The 27,867-nt window shown below is 46.5% G+C and overlaps 1 non-coding gene and 2 pseudogenes across 1 annotated transcript; 2 read left to right on the forward strand and 1 right to left on the reverse strand.

Annotated features, from left to right (window-relative positions):
• Nucleotides 1–414: 414 nt before the first annotated feature.
• LOC123114533 (putative wall-associated receptor kinase-like 16) lies at nucleotides 415–4,593 on the reverse strand (annotated as a pseudogene).
• Nucleotides 4,594–11,445: 6,852 nt separating this feature from the next.
• On the forward strand, nucleotides 11,446–11,529 carry LOC123118244 (small nucleolar RNA Z102/R77). The gene has a single exon (XR_006457798.1). It is a non-coding gene; the product is annotated as a small nucleolar RNA Z102/R77 (small nucleolar RNA).
• A 177-nt stretch (nucleotides 11,530–11,706) lies between these two features.
• Nucleotides 11,707–11,807, forward strand: LOC123118232 (uncharacterized; annotated as a pseudogene).
• Nucleotides 11,808–27,867: the final 16,060 nt, after the last annotated feature.

A 27,867-nucleotide genomic window follows, 5' to 3' on the forward strand; every position in this document is an offset into this window, starting at 1 on the left:
TTTACTGTTCATCGGGCAGTTTTATGGCGGTCAAAACCGGTCAACATGCTCAAAATCCGGTTTAGGACCAAACTTATACGGTTTTGAGACTTGAGGGACCAAATGTATACCAAAAAATCTTGAGGGACCAAGTCTATACTTTGTGGGAACTTGAGGGACCAAAAACATACTTTTCTCTTTTTTCTATGACGTTTATTTGATACATCGGATTGAATCCTATAGGAAAATTTCCTTGCATCCGTGCAAACCTCTTGCAAAGAATCATTCCCTTGATGCAATCAAACAAGCTAAAAATTATGTAGGATTCAAATGGACATGACATTACAGTCATATATCTTTTCTATTCCTGTGTTTTCGGAATCCTATGAATCAAAGAGGCCCTAGGAGTATGCATATGCCTCGTGCGTATACAAACTAGCGCGGTACTTGCAGAGAGGACACAAACTCCTGCTCTTGGCTGAACTGTCGTGAGCTGTGGTCACCAATCACCGGAACAACGCCACCACAGCGCGGCCGTGGCGCCACCTGTTCCTGGCCAGCAAGTCGTGCAACACGGCGCCCAGTTAAGAGCTCCAGCCTCATCTCCACATCTTTCATGGTAGGCCTGTTCCCTCGCGTGAGACTGAGGCACTCTTCCGCCAACCGAGCCACGCACAGGACCTTTTCCTCGCTGATTCCTTCCTCGAACAAGATGTGTGTGTCCAGGGTCTCTTGGAGGGGTCTCCTCTCCCTCATAGCCCACAGGAAGTAGCTAGATAGGTTCTGCTTCTCGCCGTGCTCGTTCTCGATGATGGGTTTCCTTCTCGTCAGGAGCTCAACAAGGATCACCCCGAAGCTGTAAACGTCGCTTTTCTCGTTGAGCATACCGGTGTGGTAGTACTCTGGATCCAGGTACCCGAACGTGCCCTGGACAACGGTCACCAGGTGCGTATGATCCGGCGGGATCAACCTCGATGCACCGAAATCTGATACCTTGGCGGTGCAGCTGTCCGTCAGGAGCACGTTCATGCATTTGATGTCCCTGTGTAGGATGGACACGGAAGCTGCGGAGTGCAGATACGCGAGCGCGCCCGCGATCGATGGCGACCCTCAAGCGCTCCTCCCAGGACAAGGGCGACAGGCCACCGTCCTGCTTCGACCCAGAGGAGCGGTGCAGGAGGTCGTAGAGCGTGCCATTGGAGACAAACTCGTAGACAAGCAGGGGGACCTCTGACTCGAGGCAGCATCCATGGAGCTTCACCACGTTGCGGTGGTTGATCTGTGAAAGGATGGCCACCTCATTGATGAACTGGTCAATCTCGCTCATCACCACACGCGTTGACTTCTTGATGGCCACAACGCGCTGGTCAGTAAGGCTGGACACGAGCCGAGCCGAGCCGAGTTCGGTCCGAGCCTGGATTTGGCTCGCCATGAACGAGCCATGCTCGGCTCGGCTCGCTGGTTGAACGAGCCCGCATCTGGAGGCTCGGCTCGTCTTGCCTATGGCTCGGTCCAGCCCGAGCAGCTCGTTTTGCCTCTGGAGGCTGGGTGCGTGGGCGTACGGGCGCATCAGGCGAGGCTGGCTTGACGGCGTTGAGGGGAGCACGACGGAGACGTGCCGGCGTGGCGAGGTCGGGCGTCTGGTGCGTCGAACGCAGGTGGCTAGCCTCCGTAGCAGTTGATCTTGCTTCCTCTCGTACGTGTGCATCCAGCCAACTCCAGGATTCAATCAACGTGCTTCAAGTTTTGTACTTGTGTCCAAGAATCAATCAACAGGCTGGTGATGCGTGCGTGCGCTGCGGCCGCTGGATGCGTTCGTGCGTGCCGACGCCGGCGGCAGGATGCGTCGTGGTGGCATGTAGGAAATAGGTTGGCGAGAAGCGTGGGGCGGCGGCGGCGGCGAACCCTAGCGGGAGGAGACAGTGGAGACGACGCGACTCGCTGGGTTGGGCTGGTTGCGCTCCTCTGCTGGGCTGCGTGATTGCGTCGCGTCCTGGGCTTCGGCTTCGGACGAGCCACCGAGCTGGACCGGGCCAAAACAGGCTCGGCTCGGTCGGCCAACGGGCCCATTTCACGTGGCTCGGCTCGGCCTATTTAGCTCTCGGGCCGAGCTGAGTCGGGCCGAGCTGGAGCGAGCTCCGAGCCGAGCCCATTAGCCCGTTCGGACGTCCAGCCCTACTGGTCAGCCAGGAGGCCCTTGTAGACGCCTAGACGGTGCCATGCCCCCCGCGCCCGACTACACGAGTGTGCTCGAAATTGTTGGTTGCCTTCTGCATCTCATCCAGGGAGAATATATTGGTGCCGTCGTTGGCACTTTTGTCTGAAGAGATGAGCTGTTGTAGCAGAATGCCTCTATTCTTATGGAAATGCCTCTTTCTCACACGTTTCTCGACGTTTCTCTTCCATCTCCGCGTCACAACGGCAACAATCGCAGCAAGAAAGAGGATTGCCCCACCACTGCCTAGTCCAATGCTGACACCTGCATTGGTTGGGTTGACCCTCCGTTTAAGTCAAATATATATATGGAAGCAATAATGCAAACAAACACTACTGAAATGACCATAAAGTGGTACAAATCGCTTACCCAATATTACAGTACTGGTGCATGTATAGCTCCCGAATTTATTGTGGCATATACCATTGCAGATGTATTTATCTGGCTGTAGGCACTCGTTAGTATCTGTAAATAGCATAATAGTATATAGTATCAGTGGTGAAGGGTGATCCATATGAAACTATGGAATATGTGTACTGGAGTACTGGACTACTCACTCCAATCAAATATAACTGAACTATAGTTAATGTGAGAGATCGTGTGTGTGTGTGTGTGTGTGTGTAACAACCTGTGCATCCATCCTTGATGTAAGGATTTCCTTCAAAACCAGAAGAGCACTTGCACCGGTAACCCAGATGTCTGAGTGTTCCATCATCGGTGACATCGATGCACTCGCTATGGGAGCTCAAGCATCTGTAGTCGCTCCTGTTTATCTTTGCATGTTCGCATGTCATTTTGTCAACAGCCCATTTCACCACTCCCCATTTCCCGGACAAGGAGTAGAGCGCAGAGTTTGAGCCCGAACCAGAGAAGAAACCGTCTGGCTCAGATTCCTCACGAATGTGCAAGACACCATCATCAAGAGATATGTCACTTACGACCATTCCACTAGTCAATTCAAGGACAGGAAGAAGGGTCCCTGGCATACATGCTAAGTAGAGATGGACAGCTGCAAAGCAGCCTAGCTTTGTGCCAAAGGGGAACGGGATGGTGATGTTCCCACATGATGTTGGACAATCCGTTCCAGGCTTGATGGAGCCATAAACTGTTGAAGTTGAAATACAACGCCAAGGACCAAACCACTCTACAAAATATTGGCTCAATAATTGTGTGTGTGTTAAAAACTGTGTGGTCCATGATTTTGCCTCAATAATTGGCTCGTACACACTACACCTCTATGTCTTGCCTCCACTATGTTACACAAGGGTTACTGTCGCTTCTGGCCTTACCTCACATCCTCTGATGTATTAAGGATTTTGACACCTAAGGGTTTTTTTTTTTTTGAGAATCACCGGGGGAGGAGTCCCTCCACCTGAATATATTACTCAAAGTGGTCATAATGCCAGGAGAGTGATCCAGTTTATAAGGAAAACCGGATCGAAAACCTTAACAAATTGACCCCGTTTACGAGGAAAACCGAGCCGAAAACCAGACAAGTAACAAGTGTTACAAGAAAAGGAGAGGAACATGACGCCCAACATAAGGCAAGACCTAGCTAGCAAACTAACAGGACCAGGTAGATGAGGGGTGCGTCGAGGGATCACAATACCAAGACTCTACAAGCAGCCAAACGCACCGCGCCGGCGTGCGTATCAAGCCCCACGGCACAACAGAGGAGCATCCAGAATCAACGAGTGCCAACGCCTAACACGAACCTTGACTAGGAGCTCCGCCACGGAAGTTCAAGACGATTAGCAAGTCGGGGAGGCGTCATTGCGTCGTCATTGAGCAAAGATGAACCAAGACGAGACCAAGAGCCCAAGGCTCGCCTCACCAGAACAGGGTCATGAGCATGCAAAGTAGCAGGCCGGAGACCACACGTAGGACAGCCGAAGAGAAACACCTGAAGAAGAACACACCACCGTCGGTCCTGAGCAGGCCACACGACCACCACCACGCGAACCACCCTCAACCAGCCGCAGCAACTGAAGCCGTCGTTTGGGTCTCCGAGATGACGCCTCCAAGGAGGTAGTGTTGTCAAGGACACAACACCGCCATCCAATCCAGCAAGCCCGATCTTAGGTTTTCACCCGGAAACCACAAATCAAAGTATTGTAGGTGCTAGAGCTCCACAACGGCACCTCCTGCAAGGAAAACGACATCCATAGACGCCGTTGCCGCCGGCATCGACTTAGTCGGTGCAGGGTTCTCACCCGGAGTTTGAGCACATCCCTACAATAAGACGACAGCCGACCACCACCACCACCATCGAGCCCTTCAAAAGACGAAGAAGCACGACAAGCCGCCGGAGCCAACCGCACCGTGCGGAGATCACCGACAACCAAACGTCAGCACTAGGCACCAGATCCATCAACAGTCGCCCGAGCGCAGGCCACCATCCCCTTTCGAGCACCATGCCGGCAAGGAGCAGAGGAGCACTGCCCGAGGCCAGGAACCACCATGGTCCGGGCTGCAGCCATACAACAGGTGCGCCGACATGCCCCACGCGCGCCACCGCACACCCGTCGGAGACCAAAACCGAAGCGCCCGCCTCTCCAATAGAAAGCAGTGAGATCATCGGCTGCAGCAGCACCGCCACCACCCCTCCACCTCCACCAGCACCACTCACCACCACCCTCCTCTGCCCCAAGCCAGACGACCACGGGCCGATCCAGCTGGATTCAGCCAGTCCAGCGGAACGCACCACCAACAAGCCTCCAGATCCACCCCAACACGAGCAGCAGCTGGCCCAGAACCATCAGGGGCGGGGCCACAGGAAGGACGCCGCTGCACGGACCACCATAGCACAGGAGGCCGACATCGCGTGCCCGACGCTGTCACCTCGCGCGGAGCGTTCCAGATCCGCCGGCAGCGCCCACCACGAAGCAGCTCGCGCCGCGCGACGCAGCCACAGGCGCCATCGTCCACCCGAGCCACCGCGACGAGGAGCAGCCGGCACGGATCAGACGCCAGCCGCCCACCAAATCCAGCGCGATGAGAGGCGCCGCGAGGGCCCCGCCGCCGCCATCCCTGAGGCACGCGCGGCTTAGCCTGCGTCCGCTCCGGCGGCGGCGAAGCAGGGGAGGAGGAGGAGGGAGCCGGTGGCGGCACAGTAGGGTTGCCCCCGAGTCGCCAGAGGAGGCGACGCGGTGGGGGGGGGGGGGTGAGCATTCACATCTAAGGTTTTCATTTTCGGTACTTGTTATCTACTCCCTCCATCCCATAATGTAAGAGCGTTTTCGACACTAATTGTAGATTTAGGTACTTTATTTTATTATTTTAATATGTTTGCTACTGCATATTCTATACTTTAGTTGTTATCTGGTATTTTCAGGCCATCAAGTAGCAGAATGTTTACATAATTTCATCCTGCAGTAGACACGATGCAAGGAAGCAAAAGCTGAATTGTGTGATTATTAGGATGAAATTCTTCCTCATCCTAATGGTGAAGGAAGTGAGTCCGCTCCCCTGCTGCACGCACGCTCGGGAGTCCAAACACTGCATCCACGATTCCCAATGAGCATGCCGCTAATTTCCCCTCAAAAAAAAAAAAAAAAAGAGCATGCCGCAGGTCTCCCAAACAAGCACGTATGTATGTGTGCATTAATCCCTGCATGCACTGCTAATTCATTCACATTCCCAACGAGCGCACGTACGCTCTCGATCGTTACAAAATTAACATCCTTCCTTTCTTTGACTTCATCCACGATTTTATTTCTGACAGCTAGCTGCCCACTTAATTACACGACCCACCCAATGGGTGAGCATCGATCCACACCCACGATGATGCACACTCAAGCTTTTTTTTCTTTCTTTTTTTTTTACAAAAAAGATGTTACAATTTGTGAGTATGAAAATAGTTTCTTCGATCAAACGCGATTATGTTTTTCTCTGAGATAGAAAAAAAAACATGACCCATACCTCTCGGTTCTTGCTCACACAACGCTGGGTCGACACCCAAACGACGACCGGACGTGGTGCTTGAGATGTTGCCCTCGCTCGCTCAGCATGCGCCCCCTTTCTTTCGTAGGATGTGGGCGGAACTCAGAACAAGGATTGATCCGATCCACCCATCAACAAGCAAGCATGATTAAAACTTGAATTGTAACACCGCAGTCCCACACACGCACGCAGCCAACAAAAACAAAAGCTAACCATCTACATCTACATGCCTGTTTGTCCCTCCGTCCGTCGGATCCACCACATCCAATATATCCATCGTAGGATCGATCGATCCGTGGACGACGGCAATGAACCAATGAGGAGAAAGAGTTGTAGGGCCGCGACCCGCGCGCAAGAGAGGGATTAATTAGTGGGTTGGGGTGATGATGAATCGTCGCACCAAACCCCCAAAAAGAAAGGTAATTAACTCAACCCAATGGGTGAGCATCGATCCACACCCACGATGATGCACACTCAAGTTTTTTTCTTTTAAAAAAAATGGTGTTACAATTTGTGAGTATGAAAATAGTTTCTTCCAACTCGCGATTACGTTATTGTCTTAGATAATAACATAGAAAGCCCCCCCCCCCCACCCACAGGCACTTTTTCTCGCGCCGGCAGACAAAAATCTTCCCACTCGTCCCCCCAAACTCTCCTTTTTCGCCGGATAAAGCAAAAACTGGCGCCGGCAACCCCAACCCAAACGCAGAAAGCTGGGGGCTGATTTCGCCATTTTGCAGGCGTTGCCCCACCTGCAGTGAGATATCTTCTCTCTCCCCAACCTTTTCGTCTCTCTCTCCCCACTTTTCTTCCTCCCGTCTCCGTGCGTGCCTCCTCTCCAGCTCGCCCTCCTCCGCAGCCGCCGTGGCACGTCCAGTCCTCGTCGACGCCGCTGTCCCCGACACCCACCTGCATCTCCAGCGAGGCACGCCGTGGCAGAGCAGGCGCCGGTGTCGGGACCGGAGCGTGGAGGCGTGCTCGATGCACACGACGCGCGCGGCTCCAGCGGGAGCGGCCGCGCGTGGCGACGACGAGCGCGCAGTCGCCACTTGGGTGTCCTCTCCGTCGGCTCCGCGCTTGGGGCCCCTATCGTCCGCGGCCGGGAGAGAGAGCGCGAGCTGGGGCGGCAGGCCGGCTCTGTTGTTGTGCGCGAGCTGCGCACTAGTCGTGGGCTAGCGAGGGACTGCATGGGCACGGAGAGCTCGAAGAGGAACGGGGTGGCACGGCTTGGTCGTGCTGCATGCAGAAGGTCACGCGGCAGCTGCGGCTCCTGAAGATGGTGCCAACGATGACGGCGCAGTGTTGCGGCTGCTGCTGGTGCCGGCCGTCCTTCCCGGCCATGACGGAGGCGGTCGGGTCGATGATGCTCTGGAGCCAGAGGTCGAGGAGTACGACGTGAACGCCACCAGGGTCCTTACGGCGCCCGCGGAGCCGCCGGCTGTCGTGGAGCAGGAGCACGATGCCAGCGAGGCGGCGCATGCTGAGCCGGAGGCTCCGTTGATTACAACCCACTTGGTCGACGAGGAGGCGGACGCCATGTCCGGGGAAGAGCACGGGCGGCAGCCTGGCCCTGTTCGATGGCAACCCGGCCGGATCGGCGCCGACATGCGACCCTCGACGGCATGTTCATCGACGGACTGGGAGACGGCGTTGGTCGAGTCGACGAGCGCTCTCGCGAACCAGCGCGTGATGCTAGGGGGCGGGCTCGACATGATGACCCTCGACGGCATGTATAACCATGCCTTGGCGGCGAACGCGCGGGCGTTCTCCGGCAGCGCGAGCAGCGTGGCCTTGCGGCCGCCCGGAGCGCCCATGCTAGCCCTGCCCGTGCCACCGGGAATGTGCAACGCCGCGCCAGGTGCGGACCCCTTCGCGGCGTCGATGGTGGTGCCGCCGCCGACGTACGTGCATATGTCCGACATGCAGACGAAGCAGCAGATGAGCGCCAGCCAGTTCGGCGGTGCGTGGGAGGGCAACGAGTGGATGTTTTCTCGAACCCGGACAAAAAATTCCGCCGGCAGCCGCCCAAGGGGCAAAAAAAAATGCCTCCTGGGGGGCTCAACGGCTGGAGATGCTCTAACACCGCAGTCCCCCTCCCCCCACACACACGCAGCCAACAAAAACAAAAGCTAGCCATCTACATCTGCATGCCTGTTTGTCCCTCCATCCGTCGGATTCACCACATCCAATATATATCCATTGTAGGATGGATTGATCCGTGGACGACCGCAATGAACCAATGAGGAGAAAGAGTTGTAGGGTCGTGATCCGAGAGAGAGAGAGATTAATTAGTGGGTTGGGTTGACGATGAATCGTCGCACCAAACCCCCAAAAAGCAAAGTAATTAACTCAACCCAACCAAGGAGAGTCAAGAACCAAAGCGTCACATCCACCTCTCTCCCCTTCCTTCCTTGTGCTTGTGCTTGTGCTTGTTTTCATTTGGCCTCCCTCACTCCCTGATGCGCGCCCGCATGTCAGGTCAGGTCAGGTGCGCCACCTACAAGGAAGCAAGGGAAGACCTCCGGGTCACCGCTGCTCCGACGCCATGGAAGGGAAGGGAAGGGAAGGGAAGGTCTCTCTCTCTGCTTCTCCACGCCCATCCCCAATCTCCAACTTATTCACGCACAGATGAGAAAACTTCAGAAAACTGAAACTTTCTTCAGACAAACAAAAACAATACAGGACACAAGGGAAGTTCCAGTTCTCATTCTTGAGAAAACTCAAACAAATTACTCTACCCATGCCACGCACGCACTGCCCGACTCGCCGTGGCGGGAATGGTGCGGAGGTGCACGACATGCCAGCATGCTCGCTCGCCATCACCAGCATAGCCTACACGCAGTCGCCAATGAACGGTGGGTCGTCCATCGCGCTATATGCCCCGATACGGTTCGCTTCCGGCTGAGTGCATTTGCCGCCTCTCTGGTTTATCTTCCCTGCTCCTTGTACATCTCGGCAAGAGTACACCTTGTCTAATTACACCCCATTTGCCTAATTGAGTCCTGAACCAATTAGATTATAGCTTAACCAATTGCAGTCCATTGTTGCAGTCGAATGTGTGTGCGCGTGACATGAATCTTCCTTGCAAGATCTTTGAATTTCCTAGACGTTCTCCACCTCTGCATGCAACAGCACATGAGTACAGATCTTTAAATTCTTGCTTCATTTTCCACTTTCCGTCTCCCTGAACAGAGAAATTATGGCCTACTTTAAATTGTTAGTACACGTGTGATCAGAATTTATGTTGGGCAATTCGGAGCAGATTTGAGAAAATGTTTTCTTCTTTGATGCTACAACACTTCAGGTTTTAGAAAGATAGAACTGTATATGCTTCATAGAACCATGGGTACAAGGTTTATGATTCCAGAAAATGCTTTCAAGGTGAATGTGAAATTGTATCAGACTATCGTCATATGTTAAATGAGCCGTGAAGAATGAAAACTGCAGAAGCCTGAAGCTTTTCTTCTTCAGAAAACTCAAAAGTGACACACATTCGCTGAAAGTTTAGCTTTTCTTCATTCTTCTGAAAAATCAGAATTATTAGTGGCGAAGCTACTCTTCTCCATTAACCAGTCCGTATTTGCTGCTGCTACAAATATGAACAAGTTCCCAGTCCTTATTGCTGGAACGGTATATATAATCTTGTGCTGACGGTTTGTGATCATTCCGGTATGTATAATAGTTAGTGGATTTTGCCCTCAAGTTTTTTGTGCGCTCGAGTGTTTCCCTATACCATGTTTGTGCGGCACCGCTTGTGGTTGGTGCTTCAGCCTCAATCTTTTCCTTTTGTGTCTAAAACACGATTGACTTTTATCGGCGAAAGTGCCGCATTGTGCAAGCCGTACTACTCGGATGGCTTTTCTTACATCAACATTACAGGCTCCATAACCCGTACTACTTAGCACTTTCCCGTATCCATCTGCATGATGCATACTTTCTGACTGCATCATTATCATTTATGAGAACATGTGCTCTCAAGTTAATCCTGCTTATTTTTAGTTTCAGAGAGGCATTTGGAAATGGTGTTTTGATGCCACCGGAAGATGATACACCTCGGCCATCTCCACGAACATGGGAGCCCCGACACCACAGAATGCATGGCAAGGTCCCTCTTCTATTCCCCTTCCTTCTGCTTGTTTTTGATTCGGCCGCTCCCGTCCCTCACTCCCTGATGCTCCCAGGTCAGTGGCACCACCTACAAGGAAGGGAAGGCCACCGCTTCGCTCTGATGGGTTTGCCTCTTCCCGGGTCGCCGCTGCTCCAACGACATGGAAGGTCTCCCTCCGCTCTTATGCTCTCTCTGGCTGTCCACGCCCATCCAATTTGCAGTGTTACTGCAACTTATTCAGAGAGGAGAAAACTGAAACTTCCATTCCTTCCTCAGAGAAGAGAAGACACCTCAGCCGTGAAGAATAAATACTGCAGAAAATTGAAACTTTCCTTCTTCACGAAACTGAAAGTGAACACAATCACCTGAAAATTACTCTACCCATGCCACGCCATCGCATGCACACACTGAAAGTTTAGCTTTTCATCATTCTTATGAAAATCTAAAATATTAGCCACTCCATGTGTGTGCGCGCATGCTGCTGCTACATGTACGAACAGGTTCTCCGTCTTTAGTGGGAAACAATATAAATAACCTTGTGCTTCTCGTGATGATTCCGGTATATATAATGATAGTTAGTGATTTTGCCCTCTCTTTTGCCGCTCTGCTCTAGTGTTTGCTTTTCTTACATCAACATTACAGGCTCCATAGCCCACACTTCCCATATTCATCTGCATGATCCATAGTTCCTTAGTACACCATTTCTGAAAACACGTGCTGTCAAGTTAACTCTTGCTTATCTTCAATTTCAGAGGCGTTTGGAAATGGCGTTTTGATGCCAGTGATGTCAGGTGTTCCAGGTTCGTGTTTTCGTGTGTTAGCAAGTTCATGCATTCGTCTCCCACTTTGGCAGGACCATTCATGTGTGGTATACAATGTTATGGATGCATGTAGGTACCTCAACAACCAAACGGAACCGCACAAGACACATTAGCAAATGGTAACAAGAAGCGACCTCGTCCTCAACAGTCAAATGGAACCTCTTCACGACGGCGCCGGATCCCCACCCCTCTTCACGACACCTTCTCTCGTTGGGGCGCAGCACACCACACCGGAGCCTGCTGCTGTGGTGGCTCCCGAAGCTGGCGCATCTCCAAATCCCCTCCCGACGGGCCCAAGCCCCAAGGTATGCACTCCTCCTCCTTCGCCCCCCCATCCTATTTCGTTTGTTCAGTAGTCTTATTTTCAGCTCAATAAACAGAGATTAGATGATGAATGATTAATTTCCCTATTGGTTTGATTGGTCAACATGATGGCCTAAATACAGAACCGAATCTGATCATCCTCTATGGTTTGATATGAATTTGTTTAAGCTTTTCCAGTTTCAAAGATATGGTGGAGTTCTTTGTTCCAGGATGGTACCAAAACTTGTTTTAGTGCTATTGAAAAACAAACAAGCAATGAATGATATTTGAAATTAGAAACCTTGTTTTCTATTTTAATTTGATACTTTTTTGGTTGAAATGGGCATAGTTGATGCAGATAGACATGAGTTTATCGGTAATTTGCGCCTGAGGCATTTCTTTGATGTCACACTATTTTCACGGCAACTTGCTGCTTAATATCCTAATTCCATTTTCAAGGCAGCCAAAATTACAGTTGTGTGATGATAAGTTAACATGACATATTTTGGGGGATTTGTTTGCTTCTCATGAAATAGTATGAATTGTAACTCTCCGCTGGTGTTAATAAAATTGCTTACTTTATTTATTTATCAAAGGTTAATTGTTTGCAACGTGCATGCATCGAGGCTATACTATTATTACTGGAAGCAATACTTTTACATGTCAATCGCGTCACTCAACTTCCATGGATGCTCATTCTGTTTTTTGTGCCCTGTACATGTTCGATATATAGATGCTCATTCTGTTTTTTGTGCCATGGATGCTTTTATCTGCTGCTTGTTGATGATTTCCTGCCCTGTGCTGTGCGATTCAATGGATGGTAAGGGCTTACGACAAGGCAATGCTTGACTGCAGCAGCAAGGAGCCGATGAACAACTTCGAGCGGAAGGCAACGACGTGTGACGACGACCTCAGCCTGCAACGTGAGCTCCCTGACTGACAACAAACACATTTCGGTTGCAGACTTGTCTTGTTCTGAAAATGGCAGTTGTTGTTGTAGCTTAGGGCGGTGAGCCTGTTCTTTGCTCTTCCTCGACGACCTTTCTGCGGTCATGCCTCCTGGCTATCGCTGCGAGTTTGGTTGATCCATGGTCGTATGGGGAATATGTGCATCGGTATGTATGTGTGGGCTTTAAGCATGCTTCTGAGAAAAAATTCTATCCAATTTAAACACTGCATGTCTACCATGCTTGTGGCATGGGGGGGTTACTTGAGGGAATAAGACTGGTTGTTAGTTTGCTTATTAGTAGCTCTGTTCCATGGCGATATTGTACTTAAATGTGCACATGTGGATTTTAAGCATGCTTTTTTTGTCTTATCTCTGTATCTGGTCCTCTTTGTCTGGAATTCTAAGGCCATTAAATTTATGATTGAAAAGATGAGTTGCTATATGTGGGCTTCTAGGTCTCCTGTAGTTTCTAAAACACATGCATTTATATGTCATGTTCTGTTATTCCTAAAGATAAAAGACTCCTTTGTATTGTTGAAAACTCTCCTATAGTTTCAGAAACATGTTGCATCTTCAGCCTGCATGTATCTTGTGTATTCTTCTTTTGGTCCTAAGTACAAGGACCTTCGTTTTGACCGGTGGGCCAAAAGAGTGGTAGTTTGTGAGGGATGTTCTCTGAGCGTATGTGACTAGCAGCCTGACGATAATTGGCGAATATATTTTTTATGACACGATTGAAGAGATGTGATCACGTGCAAGGAAAGTTTTCAAGTGACTAGTGGCTAGTTTTGTTAGTACTTATGTAGTGTGGGAAATATGCACAGGTATGTCCATGTGATGTTTAAGCATGCTTCTTGAATACCCGAATTCCTAATACAGAGCTTTGTAACTAGCATTCTTTATCTGATAATCTGTTGCCTGCTAGACATGATTTACAGTATGTGTATTGCTAGTTCTCTCATAGTATCAGAAACGCATGACTTAATCTATCCTTTTTTTGTTAATCCTGAGGATAAAACTCATATTTGTATGTTGCTTAACTCTCCCATAGCTTTAGTGCATCATCAAACTGCATGTATCTGTGTTCTTCTTGTGGTCCCGAGGGTAAAAGATCATCTTTGTTTTGCAGATTGGTAAGCCCATGAGAATATGTTCAAGCGCTCCGGAGAATATGTTCATAGGACCAAAGATCTTCTCACCAGCTATAAAGGCATTGAGTGGCAGGTATGCACTGCCAACATCGAGGTTCTCTTTGTTTCGAACACACACATAAATATTCTACGGTTGATTTTGTAGAGGCCACAAATGAGGACCCTGGGTTTTGTTCTTTCTGTTGTTTACATGCCCAGGAAAGTGCCTTCTTGTTGTTGAAGCTAACTTTGATAGGCTTATGCTGGCTTCCTTTCTTGGAAAAGCCCATGATTTTGTTGCAACTCCAAATTACCGAGTTAGGATAGGAATAAGGAGAAGCCAAATCTAATTCTTATATAGTAATGAAACATATATACATTGAAAGGTCATTTATGTTTCTCCAGATGGACCCATGAATCATTATATTCTGGAAACCAAAAATATATGATGCACCAAATATTCTTAAACTGCTTGGATGAGCACCCAGCTACTAGAGGAACTTTCGGGATTTTAACTTTTTAAGTGTAAATTTTCTCTTTCAACATGTAAATACTCCAAATTTTTTTTACTTTAGTAGCTTGTCTCGTCCTGTAACATTGGTACTTTAGTCATTCAGATAGAGTTCATTGATTTTTTACATTCATTGTTCAGTGTACCTGTGTTGGACAACTCTGCCTTGCAAATCACGTTACAGGGGAGCAATTTGCTCTTGTTCGGAATTGAGGTGACAATTATCTTTTGCATCTTTCTTTTGTTGTTGCTCATGCATCAATAATGTTTATTTATGCTTGTGGCAATGGATAAAAATGAACTTATTGAGCTCATTTGTTGTATGATGCAGAATGTGCCTTCAAAGCAACTCCTTGGGCGTGCTTGTGGAGTGACTAGCAACGAGGGTAGCTAGCTGAAACAGCCGATCCAGAGTCTCAAGGTGATCCCATTGCTTCCACATTTTGTGATATTTGCTGATTTCTAAATAACTGTATAACCATCTGTGTTTATGTTAATCGGCGATCCCAAGATTGTCATGTTAATCATGCTGCCATTATGTCGTCATCTTATATTTGTGACTCGTGCTATCAATAAGAACATGTGTCATGGCTGTTGAATTCCTCCCTAGACTCAACAAATGCTGAAATGGCTAATGGTTTATGAGTTTGAGAATTGGGAGCTACCTACTAGTGTACGTACGATTGCTCATGTTGTGGATTATCTTTCCAGTTGTTATGTTTAGTCAAACCTATAGTATCGGCTATAATCTGCATCTTGCTATAACCCTATTGCTTGTGTGTATTGATCACGTCGTGTGCTCATATGAGTTTTTCCAGGTTAAGAATCTTGAACTTTGACTAAAAATAAATCACAACTCAAGTTTCCTTTATAAAGCATCGCAAATACATATGCCACTCAAGTATGAAGAGCACTTATGTCTCTTGTTATGATGTATGTGCCTATTATATATAGTTGTGTTGGGTTTTTTTGTCTTTAGAAGAGGATTGTTTTAGTTAGGTGTCTTCTCTCTTTAAAATACACAGGGATCAGGTTGGTGGAGCTCTGACTCGTTAACCTTAATTTAAATTCACAACACTATGCCTTGTAGTTAGGTGCCTCCTCGTCGAAGTCTGAATAGTCACTGCCATGCCGCAGATTTTGAATTACTAGTCCAGATTTGTCTACTTTAGTTTGATTACGAATGATAACAAGTTTGCACCCTTATCTTTGCTCTGTTTTATTTCCCTAGGTACCTTATTTTGTCCAGTCAACATCTCTGAATTCTCTCCTAACGGCAGCAGGTGACTTCCTCACCAGCAACATTTTTTAAAACATGTTGGTGATGTTTGCACAGGAGCTCGGTGTTGCTTCCATACTCTGTTCTGTTGGTCAAGTTGGTGCTGCTCCCTCTGCAGTGCAGGAGAACAATACCCATAGAGATGTGTGGAGTGGGCTATGTCATCCTTTGACCACCATGATTGGCTTCTACCGACGAGGTGAGGTGATTGATCTTTTTGATGTTCAATTCATCAATTGTCATTTCAAATCCTTGGACTGGTGGCCGAGATTGTATTAGTTATTCGTAGAGATATATTTTGTACCAAAGTTAAATTAGTAAGCTTCAGTATTTGTGCATGTGTCTTTTCCCTTTCGAGCAAATGAAGTCCCTGTTAGAAAATTTTAGGATCAGATGTTTTATCCTTTGTGATGCAATCAAAGGCTAAAGATTTCATCTCACTATTGGTTGAGATTTTAGATTTTCTTTGACCAGAGCAGTGTCCATCAATTTTAGGATCAGATGTTTTATCCTTTGTGAGAATTTCTAGCTTCTATGAATATACAATCATCAACTCTGTACCAAACATATCGTATGTTGTTCAGGCTCATGTAGCTCTAATATTGAGTGCCTCAAAATAGAACTCTCCGAAAAATTCCAGTAACTTTATAACAGCTTCATTTTATATTCCAAGCACTTGGCTTCAATGGTGAACAAAGCATCCACCTGACAGCCCTACAGCTTCATGTTTGATGTTTTTTGTCAGGATTTATGGCTTTTATTAGTATACATGTTTACCTCCAATCTGGTAGTGGTACTTTTATGTCTAGAGTTGCTTCTGCTAGCTACACCCTCTGCAAAGTCATTTATATGTTGGTTGTTGCAGCAGCGCCGGCTTGTGGCCCTTGGTGTCTAGAACGGTGATGAAGACGATAACAAAGACGATTGTGGCCTGTACGAAGGCTTCTAGGCAGTGGATAAGAAGCAGGGCCACCTTGTCCTGGTGCTCTCAGGTGAGAATGGCCCTTAGTCTAACATGCCCGAGTTGTAATATGGCATGATTGAGGAGCTTCCTTTACTAGATTATTTTGGAAGTGTTAAAAACTAAGACTGTTGGTTGTTGTGCATCAGATGCCTGAGTTTGGTGCCTATCGAGATTGACGATGAAGATGTCATTGCCCGCATACGTGCCAGGGCACGAAAGAGAGAAGAAGTGGCCCCCGAGAGTCGAGATGTGGAAAGCCCTAGGTAAAGTGGCAAGATGACCAGACGTGCAACTTGTGCTTTTCTTTGTTGGCTGGAGGTTGCTGCTGAAGTGATATTGACGTGCTGGTGCTGGTACATAGACAGGCCTGGTTTACTTGATGGTGGCTGACTTGTCGGCTGGCGTGTATTGAGCCGAAGAAGTAGTAGTGTTGAATTCTAAGCTCTTGTTGATGTTTTTTTATTTTCTCGTGTGAGAGGGTGATATATCAAGTGTAAAGTTTTGCATGCTTGTTTCTATGGATCTGTTTGAAATGAAACTGAGACTTGTGTGTCAGGCCTGTCTATCAGTCTCTTAATGTTCCTCACGCTATGCAATGCATAATATCTATCTGTTGGAAGGATCATCTAAATCTGGTCCCTCGTGATATGCCATGCAGGTGATGTCATCGACGACGGGTCCATTGGAGTCGGTCTTGGTTTGAGGTGAGGTGAGGTGAGGTATATGTAATCGTTTTAGCGATTCTTAGATTTGTTCCCTTGTCCATCTGATACTCTCTAGTCTACTAGCTAGATAGTGTATCATGATGGCTGTCGTGACCGTGAGTGCGTACACAAGCTACATTTTCTGCGTTAATTGTGGTATGCTAAATAGATCTGACCAGGCTTTTGCCGTGAACATCTATTTGGACCTGCGTTCAAAACTACTTGAGTATTTATTTTCAGAATTTTTTGAAACTTAAAAGAGTCGATGTTTGAATTTTTGAAAATCCTCACTCGATAGCTAGTCCTTTTTTATAATGAATGACCTTATAAAATATGACCAAAACATAGGGGGTATTATTGAATTTACCAATTTGTTTGGTATCAAATTACAGCTACAGATTCCAACATAAAATACTTTTGTCAAATTAGAGGGTCAAAACTCTGGACCAGCACCATAAAGTTTGCTACCTAACCTAGATCTCTTTGACCAAAATGGAATAGCTGTTTTGGTTCGAATATATGCAAAAATGGCAAAAGAAACAAAGAAGCATATATTTTCATCGATTCGATTTGATTTGATATATTTTGGGTGTTGCCAGCCAACAAGCAAGCAAGCAAACGGCCACCATGACCAGCCAGTAGCTAGCAGGCATATGCCAATGCCATTATACTTACTTTCTGGCACGTATATATGTTGTGCAAGAGGAGGCCAAAGTATTTCATACAGCTGCTTATATAAGTCTCTCTCTCTCTCTCTCTCCCGAGGAAGCCAGCTGAGATACGAACGTGTCTCTCTGGTAACTTATATTACGCACAAAATATATACGATCTAAGTTTGTTAGGCTGAGCAGCTGCTTTATTTTATTTTATTATTATTAGGACCATGCCAAAAAAAAGGTATTATTAGGACTCCCTCAAAAAACGGCAGCAGATAACTATCAACAGATTGCCCTTCCACCTTCCAAACAAACTTAAATGCTGGAAACCCACCTTTCAAGGAGTCACATTTAAATCTCTACCAAACCAACGCAACCTCCTCCCCTCCCCCTCGATCCAGATTGCTTCCGTTCGATCCGCACGCCGCACGCGGATCGACCTCCCATCCGACGGCTTCCCACGGTCCTCGCCCATCCATCTCCTTTCTCATCTCTCCCTCCATCCATCTCTCTCTCTCTCTCCTATATAAACAACCCAGCTTTGCTTGCTCTTCCTTTTTCCTCAACCCAACACGTTGCCTGCCTCATCTCATCTACAACGCATGCATACGTCAAGCGCCGTCGACCCAAGGGTCAACACTTTGTGCTGCTCGTTTGTATGAGCCGTGTGCCTTGGGCACCCTGGCCATATGCTTGCCCACGGCCGCCGCCGCCGCCGAGATCCAAGGTGTCTCTCCATCTATCTATCCATGTAAGACCATGCACTGCTTTCTCCATCTAACCTGCTTCTTTAAGGCAATCAATCTTGTCACTCGGCTGATGCGTATTTCTTCTTCTTCTTGACCTAGCGATTCATCTATTTGACATGGAGGTGCGGACAAGATCCCACCCCGGCACTAGGCGTGATGCCAGACCAAAGTATATAAGCAAAGGTTAGTGGAAAAACAAACTGTATATGCATCGACATATATCTCTTGGCTGGATGCTTCCTTTCATTCTTTTTTGTCATCCTTCTTCTCTTATGGTGAATTGATTAATTTGTTGCTCCGCTCTATCTATGGTTTCAAGATTGGAGTATATATATCGAGCTACACGGCCCATCCATGCCGGCGGGCGAATCTCAAGGTAACATTCCCTTCAAGAGTAGAGTAACCTGTTGCTATTTCTACCTTGCAACATTATAGCAGCACACATATGTCTGTCTCTGAATCCTACCTTGTTGCTAATTAAGTGCAAGAACAGTTTCCGGAGATGTAACCTGTTGGTCGATGCTTTATGTGCATGCATTATTCCTGTTCCTTGTTTGCGCACACTTGCATGCTAGAGAACCCTAGCAGCCGACCACACACGTACCGCTCCTTGCAGTTTTCATTCTATTCCAGTTTTCACTAACTTATTATGGTACACTGTTGGAGCAGATAATAGGAAATCTACTTGCTAGTGAATCATGACCAAACTCTAATTTGAGAACACGCTAGTAAAAATGAATCTGAGTCTGGGAGCGGAGGAGTTCAGAGTCTCACTCCTAATTAGCTAAAAATGAATCTGTGTTTGTTTGATTAATGTTTTGGGGGTCAAGAGTTGTCGTGTCCTCATCGTAATTAGCCATATTGATACCATGCCTTGGTCATGTCATGGCACTGAGCGCTACAAAAGATTTCCTCTAAATTGGCATCAACTATGTTATGGGATGTAGATTGTTTTTTTGGTTAACTCTATAGGGTCATTTTACACATATGAAAGAATAAGTAGGTTTGTGTAATCATATTATTTTCTTTGTGCTTCATTAGGGTCAAGACAATGTTGGAAGGTAACTACATGTAGCAGGCATGATGTAGATTTTTGGGATGAGAAAAATAGAGAGAAGAGAGTGGTCTAATCATTTTTTGATGCCGATCTCTACTTTGGAGAGATGCGATGGCCTCTTAAATTGGACTTTTAGGGTTGCGCACGCACTTCATTTCGACGCGTTATGCTGCCGAAATTTCTGGCCGAAAACCCCACGACTTGTTTGTAAGGAATCAAAAGCTTTAGCGTGTTGGATGAAAATTTTCAAGGTCTTGGCAGCAAGATTGTGTTATTTGTGGGGATGAAAATAGAAAAAGGATGTTATTTTTTTCCTGGTTTTCCGTAGCGAGGTGGATCGACGTACCGGCCAGCACTAGACATCTCCATAGACGTACCGGCCGGCAGCGCGCGGTTGTTTCATTTTCTCCGTAGACGTACGTATGCGCACGTAGTACGTTGTCGATCAGCGGCGCGATTGCAAGAGTATCATAGCCTATGCGCCAGCAATACTAAGCACAAGATATGCAGGGTAGAGGAGACGAAGATATGCAGGGTAATTCAGATGGTTGGAATTTCTTAAGACCCCAATTATGTTTGGAATTTAGAAAGAAAAAACAGGCAACGATGAAAATGTATTTTGTGTTTTTGCAGATCCCGTCCTTCACTATCTTCTCCTCTATTAATATATAATACCTGTGAAAAAAATAACAAACAGGCACATAGGCAAATAAAAGGTTGTTACAGTTATCCATGTTTTCAGTCATACAGCACAAACGCCAGCAAGCATTACAAAAACCACAATAGTTGTAATTCCTTTGAACCAAAGAGGATTTTATAGAAAAACAATCTCAAGAAGTAGGGTTGTTAGAATTCTTATTCCCATGTGATTCATTTGGATGAAAGATGCCACTATGGATGACTGGTCCAAACCATCCTAAACCCGATTACCTGGAGCAGGTCCTACAACTGTTGGAAGTAAACACGACAGTGTGTGTCTGTGTCCTTCACGTACATGTGCGTGTACATGTATCCGAGTAGGTTTCCAAGTCAATCACCGTGTAGGAGTAGTACTAGTTGGCTTAGCTAGTATATATACTCACGTATCCCCTTGTAACCAAAACCATCGAAAAGTAATAAAGCAAACAGGCTCGAGACGGGCCTGTGGCAATCATGCAAATACTTGTGTGCGTGCGTTTGTTTCCGGCCGGCTGGCCGCCGTGCACGTACGTGTGATTTGGTGTTGCCTACGGAAAGATCGATCAGGAGCAAAGTAGCTAGTACAAGCTAGCTTTGCACTACGGTATGCCTCGGCGTAAAGGAACTTTGTTGAGTTCGTCAGCGAGCTTCGTTTGTCATCATTGTTCGTCGTCGATTGTATCGCCGTTGCCGGAAGTACTCGGCGTCGGAACTGGGACAACAATTGGTATCAGAGCAAGGTTGATCTTCTAGTAACAGGAGGTCATGTCGGATGACGAGAAGACCAAGCAGTTGGCGGAGTACTCCGGTGTGGCTAAAGTAATTGCTGCTCCGGTGAGATCGGAGTATCCACGATTCGACCGTGGAAACTTTGTGGTGTGGGCGACCATGATGGAGTGGGCGCTCGAGGCCAATGAGCTCTGGGAAGCCATCGACCCCGGCGGTGACGAGTACCTGAAGGGTCGTGCCTTGTATCGGAAGGATCGCCAGGCTATCACGGCCATCTGCTCGGTGATGCCGGTGGACATGCAACAACATCTAATCTCAAAGGCATCAGCGAAGGAGGCGTGGGACACGCTCAAGATATCGCATCTAGGGAACTCGCGTGTGCGTGAGGCGAACTTGCAAACTTTGCTGAAAAGTTACGAGAATCTAAGGGTGGGAGAAGATGAGACGGTGGACGCCTTCACAGCGAGGGTTGCCTTAATAGTGAACGGGATTCGCGGTCTCGGAGAGAAGTTGGAGGACATCTCCGTGGTCAGGCGTTTCCTACGTGCCGCTCCACCGCACTACATGCCGATTGTGTCAGCAATCGAGCAATGTGTTGATCTCAAGACTCTCACTTTGTATGATCTGGTTGGTCGCTTTAAGGCGCATGACGAGCGGATGAAATTGAGTTACGGTGAAGCAAAGCAGGATGAGTACCTGATGCTTACATGTGCTCAGTGGCATGCGATGGTTTTCAGGGAGAACAATTTCGACAAGGTGTCTGGTAGCGGCGCAAAGTACCATCCCGCAAAGGACACTGACGAACAGTCGGAGAAGGCAAAGAAGAAAAGGTTCGACAAGAGGAAGATCTGTTGCCACAACTGTAATTTGCTCGGGCACTTCAAGTCGGAGTGCAAGAATCCCCCGAAGGACAAGGCGCTCATGACGGAACAAGGAGATGAAAGTGACATGAGGTTGATGTGTGAACTTGTGGACAAGGAGGATCCGGTTCTTCAAGTGTCAGCTAAAGAAATTGTCGCGCTCCATGAAGAAAAAGTTCAATCTCAAGATTATGGTTCGGAAACTCGTGTCGATGCTATATACGCGGGGGGTGATTCCAAAGCCTACATCGATGTTACGGGCATACTTGCTAACTTCGCTGGAGCGGACGCAGCAATTGCCGCGTGTGCTCGGTCATGAAGAAGCAGTATTTCTGCGACGCATCCAGAAAAACAAAGACGTACGTGGCGTCGAAAGTCCACGAAGAAACAATAGACACAAGTGCTACGTCTGTTGTTGGTACAGATGACATGTTGTCGAGCAGATTAGGCATGGCTACAGCAAAGCAAAGGGCGCCGTGTTCGCTGGACCAGCGGCTCAGAGAGAGACGGAAAGCTGTGTACCGTACTCGAGTGCATCGATCGCTCGGTCAACATGTGCCAAGCCAGTCACGTGTCCATACACGGGCACACGGACCGGTAGTCAGCCGACCAACACACAAGCTCGGTGTGACCTGACAAGCGGAGGTGGACCAGGCGATGGATGTGAAGACTCCTGCAGCACGCGTACGGGTAGGAGTATGTCCCCAGCAGGAGGGCAAGGAGCAGGACATGGTGGATTTGTCCCATCCCATGGAGAAGCTCCACAAGTAGGTCAAATTTCGTGTTTTGACCTTTTTCACGTATAAAATTGAGATCTGACCCGTTATGATTTGTTTTTCGACATTTGACCCTTTTGCTACCGCCGTAGACCCTGGCGGTAGAGTTGTACAGGCTACCGCCGTCCACCCTGGCGGTAGGTTGCCTGACGCCGTTTGGCCGTTAATGGCCGTGTACACGTGGCAAAGAGACCTACCGCCGCCATCTATGGCGGTAGGCTCTTGCAACCTACCGCCGGGCAGTCTGGCGATAGGTTCTTGGATAAGGTTGTGAGGAGGGAGGGGGATGTGCTGCTCCCCCACCCACTCATTCACCCCACTCTTCTTTCGTGCTCAAGATCTCTCCCCCTCTTCTCCCCCACCAAATCACCCACTAGATCCCCCTCCGTTGCTTGAGATTTGGCTAGTGGATCGAGGCCATTTGCATCACCCAAGGTACCTACCCCATCCCCCCTTCATTTTATTGGAATCACTAGTTCATGGTTTTGTTGTGGTGAAATCAATGTATATGATGCATTTAGGGTAATGTTTGTGCTTTGACAATGTATTGTGTCAATGTATATGATGCATTTTGTTGGAATCACTAGTTCATGGTTTTGTTGTGGTAAAATCAATGTATATGATGCATTTAGGGTAATGTTTGTGCTTTGATAATGTATTGTGTCAATGTATATGATGCATTTTGTTGGAATCACTAGTTCATGGTTTTGTTGTGGTGAAATCAATGTATATGATGCATTTAGGGTAATGTTTGTGCTTTGACAATGTATTGTGTCACTAGCATTGTTTGGGTAGTAAGAAATATCATTTAGGGTTTTGTTAGGGTTAATGACATGGTTAGGGTTAAGGTTATGGTTATGGTTATGCTTAAGTAAATGCCTATATGACAAACATTATGGTTATAGTTTAGTTAGGGTTTTGTTAGAGTAGTTACCTCTCGAATTATAGCTCGATCTACTCCTAGGGTCTTAGTTTTTGTCAAGAGACGGTTAGGATTTTTGCCTCTGATGACCGTTATTTTAATCCCTCGACTTGTAGGATGGGATCGATCATCTTTGTTGAGACTTCCGCGGAGGCAGCGGCGAAGCGTGAACGTACAATCATTGAGGAAAAGATGGACTTGTGGGTCAAAGTCGTTGATGCATTGAATGTGGCTTGTAGAGATTTTTCAAAGTATTATGTGTCGAAGTGCAATGATGCCAGAGTTAAGTTATACGAAGCTAAAGAGAAAAACATAAGCAACCTCAAGAATGAAGAGAAAAATCATAGACGCGTTGTTCCAAGGCAAATTGCATTGTGTGGACACAAGGGATGAAGTGAATGCGATGGACTTTAACAATGCTGGCCAGATCATTGATTGGCTAGTTAGGCAACCATCATCGGTGATACTTAGTCGGGCAACTCGTTGGGCTTGGGTCCGTGAAAGAATGATGTCATTTGTTGCAACCCCGGGCCGTACGACAAATATGTCTTGTTGATGGAGTAGTAGAGGGGGTTGAAACAAATGATGTTGTAGTGTCAGTTGGACTGTAATGGCATGTACCCTTATCATTTATGCAACCTATGTCATTTGAGCCAGTGGGAACATTATGTAACCTAGGTCATTATAAATAAGTTATGTTTTGTGTTTGTATTGTATCATTTGATTTGAGTTATGGTTTGTTCCATTTCATGTAGCATGGAAAACATGACCCCGGAGCAGTTGAAGAAAGTATATGAGAAGTGTTGTGGCATTGCATCTAAGAGTTTGGCGGCAGCGTCTGAGAAGATTGTACCGGAGCGAGAACTTGGTATCAAGAGGGAGCTTGAAGCATGGTTCAAGAGCAATGATGATAAGTTTGCTGCCATGATGGGTTTCAACAAGTATCCATTCATGGAAGAACCTTCTGATCTTAAGAGAGAAAAGTTTTCCGTAGGCTTGTGAAAGAAAAACAGAAGATACTTAACGAGCTGCATGAGAAGGAATATGCTTGCAGACATTCTGTGGCAACGGAGATCTGTTTCTCTATGAACATAGAAGAATTCCGCGAGCTGGACTTGAGAAAACCCGGACAGGTCATTGAATGGGTAATCAAACAAGGCAAGTCAGAGATTCCGGAACGCCGTGCTCGATGGGCCTGGTTCGGCGAAACGAAAGGTGTGTTGGAGAATTGGGCGGTATCGTTGGATTATCAACTGAAGCCTAATCCTGATCATGATGCACAAATTGAACGCCTTATGCATTTTAGATCTTTCTTTCCGAAGTAGAAAATGTATGCTCGAGCTTGAGCTTTGTAGTTTGAACTTATGTCATTCGAATCGCTAGAAGGGGGACTGATACGTCCATTCTGCATCATGCTTTTATATCAATATTTATTGCATTATGGGTTGTTATTACACATTATATCTCAATACTTATGGCTATTCTCCCTTATTTTACAAGGTTTACCATGAAGGGGGGGAATGCCGACAGCTGGAATTCTGGCTGGAAAAGGAGAAAACGTTGGAAATCTATTCTGCACAACTCCAAAAGACCTGAGACTCCACGAAACAACCTTTTGAATTTATTAAGGAATTATGAGCAGAAGAAATAGGCCAGGGGGCCCACACCCTGTCCAGGAGACAGGGGGCGCGCCCCCCTATCTCCTGGTCCCCTGGTGGGCCTTCGGCGTCAATTTTTTGCTATATGAAGGGTTTTGTCCTGGAAAAATTCGTGGGCAAGCTTAGGAGACGAAACTTTGCCGCCACGAGGTGGAACCTTGGCGGAATCAATCTAGGGCTCTGGCGGAGCTATTCTGTCGGGGACACTTCCCTCCGGGGGGGGGGGGGATAATCACCAACGATCCTCTCATCGGGAGGGGGTCAATCTCCATCAACATCTTCACCAGCACCATATCCTCTCAAACCCTAGTTCATCTCTTGTATCCAATTTTGTATCCAAAACAACAAATTGGTACCTGTGGGTTGCTAGTAGTGTTGATTACTCCTTGTAGTTGATACTTATTGGTTTACTTGGTGGAAGATCATATGTTCAGATCCTTAATGCATATTATTACACCTCTGATTATGAACATGAATATGCTTTGTGAGTAGTTACGTTTGTTCCTGAGGACATGGGTGAAGTCTTGCTATTAGTAGTCATGTGAATTTGGTATTCGTTCGATATTTTGATGAGATGTATGTTGTCTCTCCTCTAGTGGTGTTATGTGAACATCGACTACATGACACTTCACCATTATTTGGGCCTAAAGGAAGGCATAGGGAAGTAATAAGTAGATGATGGGTTGCTAGAGTGACAGAAGCTTAAACCCTAGTTTATGCGTTGCTTCGTTAGGGGTTGATATGGACCCATATGTTTAATGATGTGGTTAGGTTTACCTTAATACTCCTTTTTGTAGTTGCGGACGCTTGCAATAGGGATTAATCATAAGTGGGATGCTTGTCCAAGTTAGGGCAGTACCCAAGTGCCGGTCCACTCACATATCAAATTATCAAAGTACCGAACGCGAATCATATGAGCGTGATGAAAAGTAGCTTGACGATAATTCCTAATGTGTCATCGGGAGCTCCTTCCTCATTATTAGAATTTGTCTAGGCTTATCCTTTGCTACATAAAGGATTGGGCCACCTTGCTGCACTTTATTTACTTTATTTACTTTTGGTCGTTATTATTTATCTTATCACAAAACTATCTATCACCTACTATTTCAGTGCTTGCAGAGAAAACCTTACTGAAAACCGCTTATCATTTCCTTCTGCTCCTCGTTGGGTTCGACACTCTTACTTATCGAAAGGACTACGATAGATCACCTACACGTGTGGGTCATCAAGACTCTTTTCTGGGCCGCTGCCGGGGAGCGTAGCGCTCTTGGTGAGTGGAACTTGGTAAGGAAACATTTATATTGTGTGCTGAAATTTTCTGTTACTTGTCAGTATGGAAACTAATCCTTTGAGTGGGTTGTTTGGGGTATCTTCACCCCAACCAGAAGAGCAAACAAATGCTCCTCAACCTACTGAACCTTATGAAAATGTTCACTTTGAGATTCCTTCGGGTATGATAGAAAAAACTGCTAGCTAATCCTTTTGCAGGAGATGGAACATTGCATCCCGACTTACACCTTATCTTTGTGGATGAAGTTTGTGGATTATTTAAGCTTGCAGGTATTCCCGATGATGTTGTCAAAGGGAAGGTCTTCCCTTTATCTTTTAAGGGAGATGCAATGACATGGTATAGGCTATGTGATGATACGAGATCTTGGAATTATAAGCGATTGAAATTGGAATTTCACCAGAAGTTCTATCCTATGCATCTTGTTCATCGTGATCGTAATTACATATATAATTTCTGGCCTCGCGAAGGAGAAAGCATCGCTCAAGCTTGGGGGAGGCTTAAGTCAATGTTATATTCATGCCTCAATCATGAGCTCTCTTGGGAAATGATTATTCAGAATTTTTATGCTCGGCTTTCTCTTGATAATCGCAACTTGCTCGATACTTCCTGTGCTGGTTCCTTTATGCTGAAAACTATTGATTTCAAATGGGACTTATTGGAAAGAATTAAACGCAACTCTAAAGATTGGGGTTCCGACGATGGTAAGGAGTCAGGTATGACACCTAAGTTTGATTGTGTTAAATCTTTTAGGGACAATTGCATTTTTACCCCTAGTTGGTTCCTACCCACGGGTTTTGCCCTTATTTTTTCCATCGAGGTCCCTCGACTGCCCTTTGAACGTTTGACCAAAACTTTGAAAATTCATAACTAATTCACATGAACTCAGAAAAATGCAAATAAGATATTAAAATGTTCAGATAAACATTACCTTTATGGGCATATCATTTGCATTCAGGACAAAAGCATCGTTTAAACTACCCGAGGTAATTAATGTTATTAACATTATTAAAAATAAATAGGTAAAAACAATATTGTTTCCGTGAATAAAAATTATATACAAATGTAGGTGATGTTTTCTGAACATCCTGATACCTTATTTGCATTTTCCTGAGTTCGTATCAACTTATTATGAAGTTTTCAAATAATGGTCAAAGTCGTTAGAACATTCATAACAAGTTGATACAAACTTTGAAAAATGCAAATAAGTTATCAGGATGTTCAGAAAACATCACCTACATTTGCATGTAATTTTTATTCATGAAAAAAATATTGTTTATACCTATTTATTTTTAATAATGTTAATAACACTAATTACCTCGGGTAATTTAAATGATGCTTTTGTCTTGAATGCAAATGATATGCCCATAAAGGTAATGTTTATCTGAACATTTTGATATCTTATTTGCATTTTTCTGAGTTCATATGAATTAGTTATGAATTTTCAAAGTTTTGGTCAAACAGTCAAAGGGCATTCGAGGGATCTCGACAGAAAAAGTAAGGGCAAAACTAAGCAAGCTCGAAAAGTAAGGGCAAAACCCGTGGGTAGGAACCAACTAGGGGTAAAAATGTAATTGTCCCAATCTTTT

This window comes from Triticum aestivum, chromosome 5B, assembly GCF_018294505.1.
Source record: "Triticum aestivum cultivar Chinese Spring chromosome 5B, IWGSC CS RefSeq v2.1, whole genome shotgun sequence".
NCBI classification, from domain to species: domain Eukaryota; kingdom Viridiplantae; phylum Streptophyta; class Magnoliopsida; order Poales; family Poaceae; genus Triticum; species Triticum aestivum.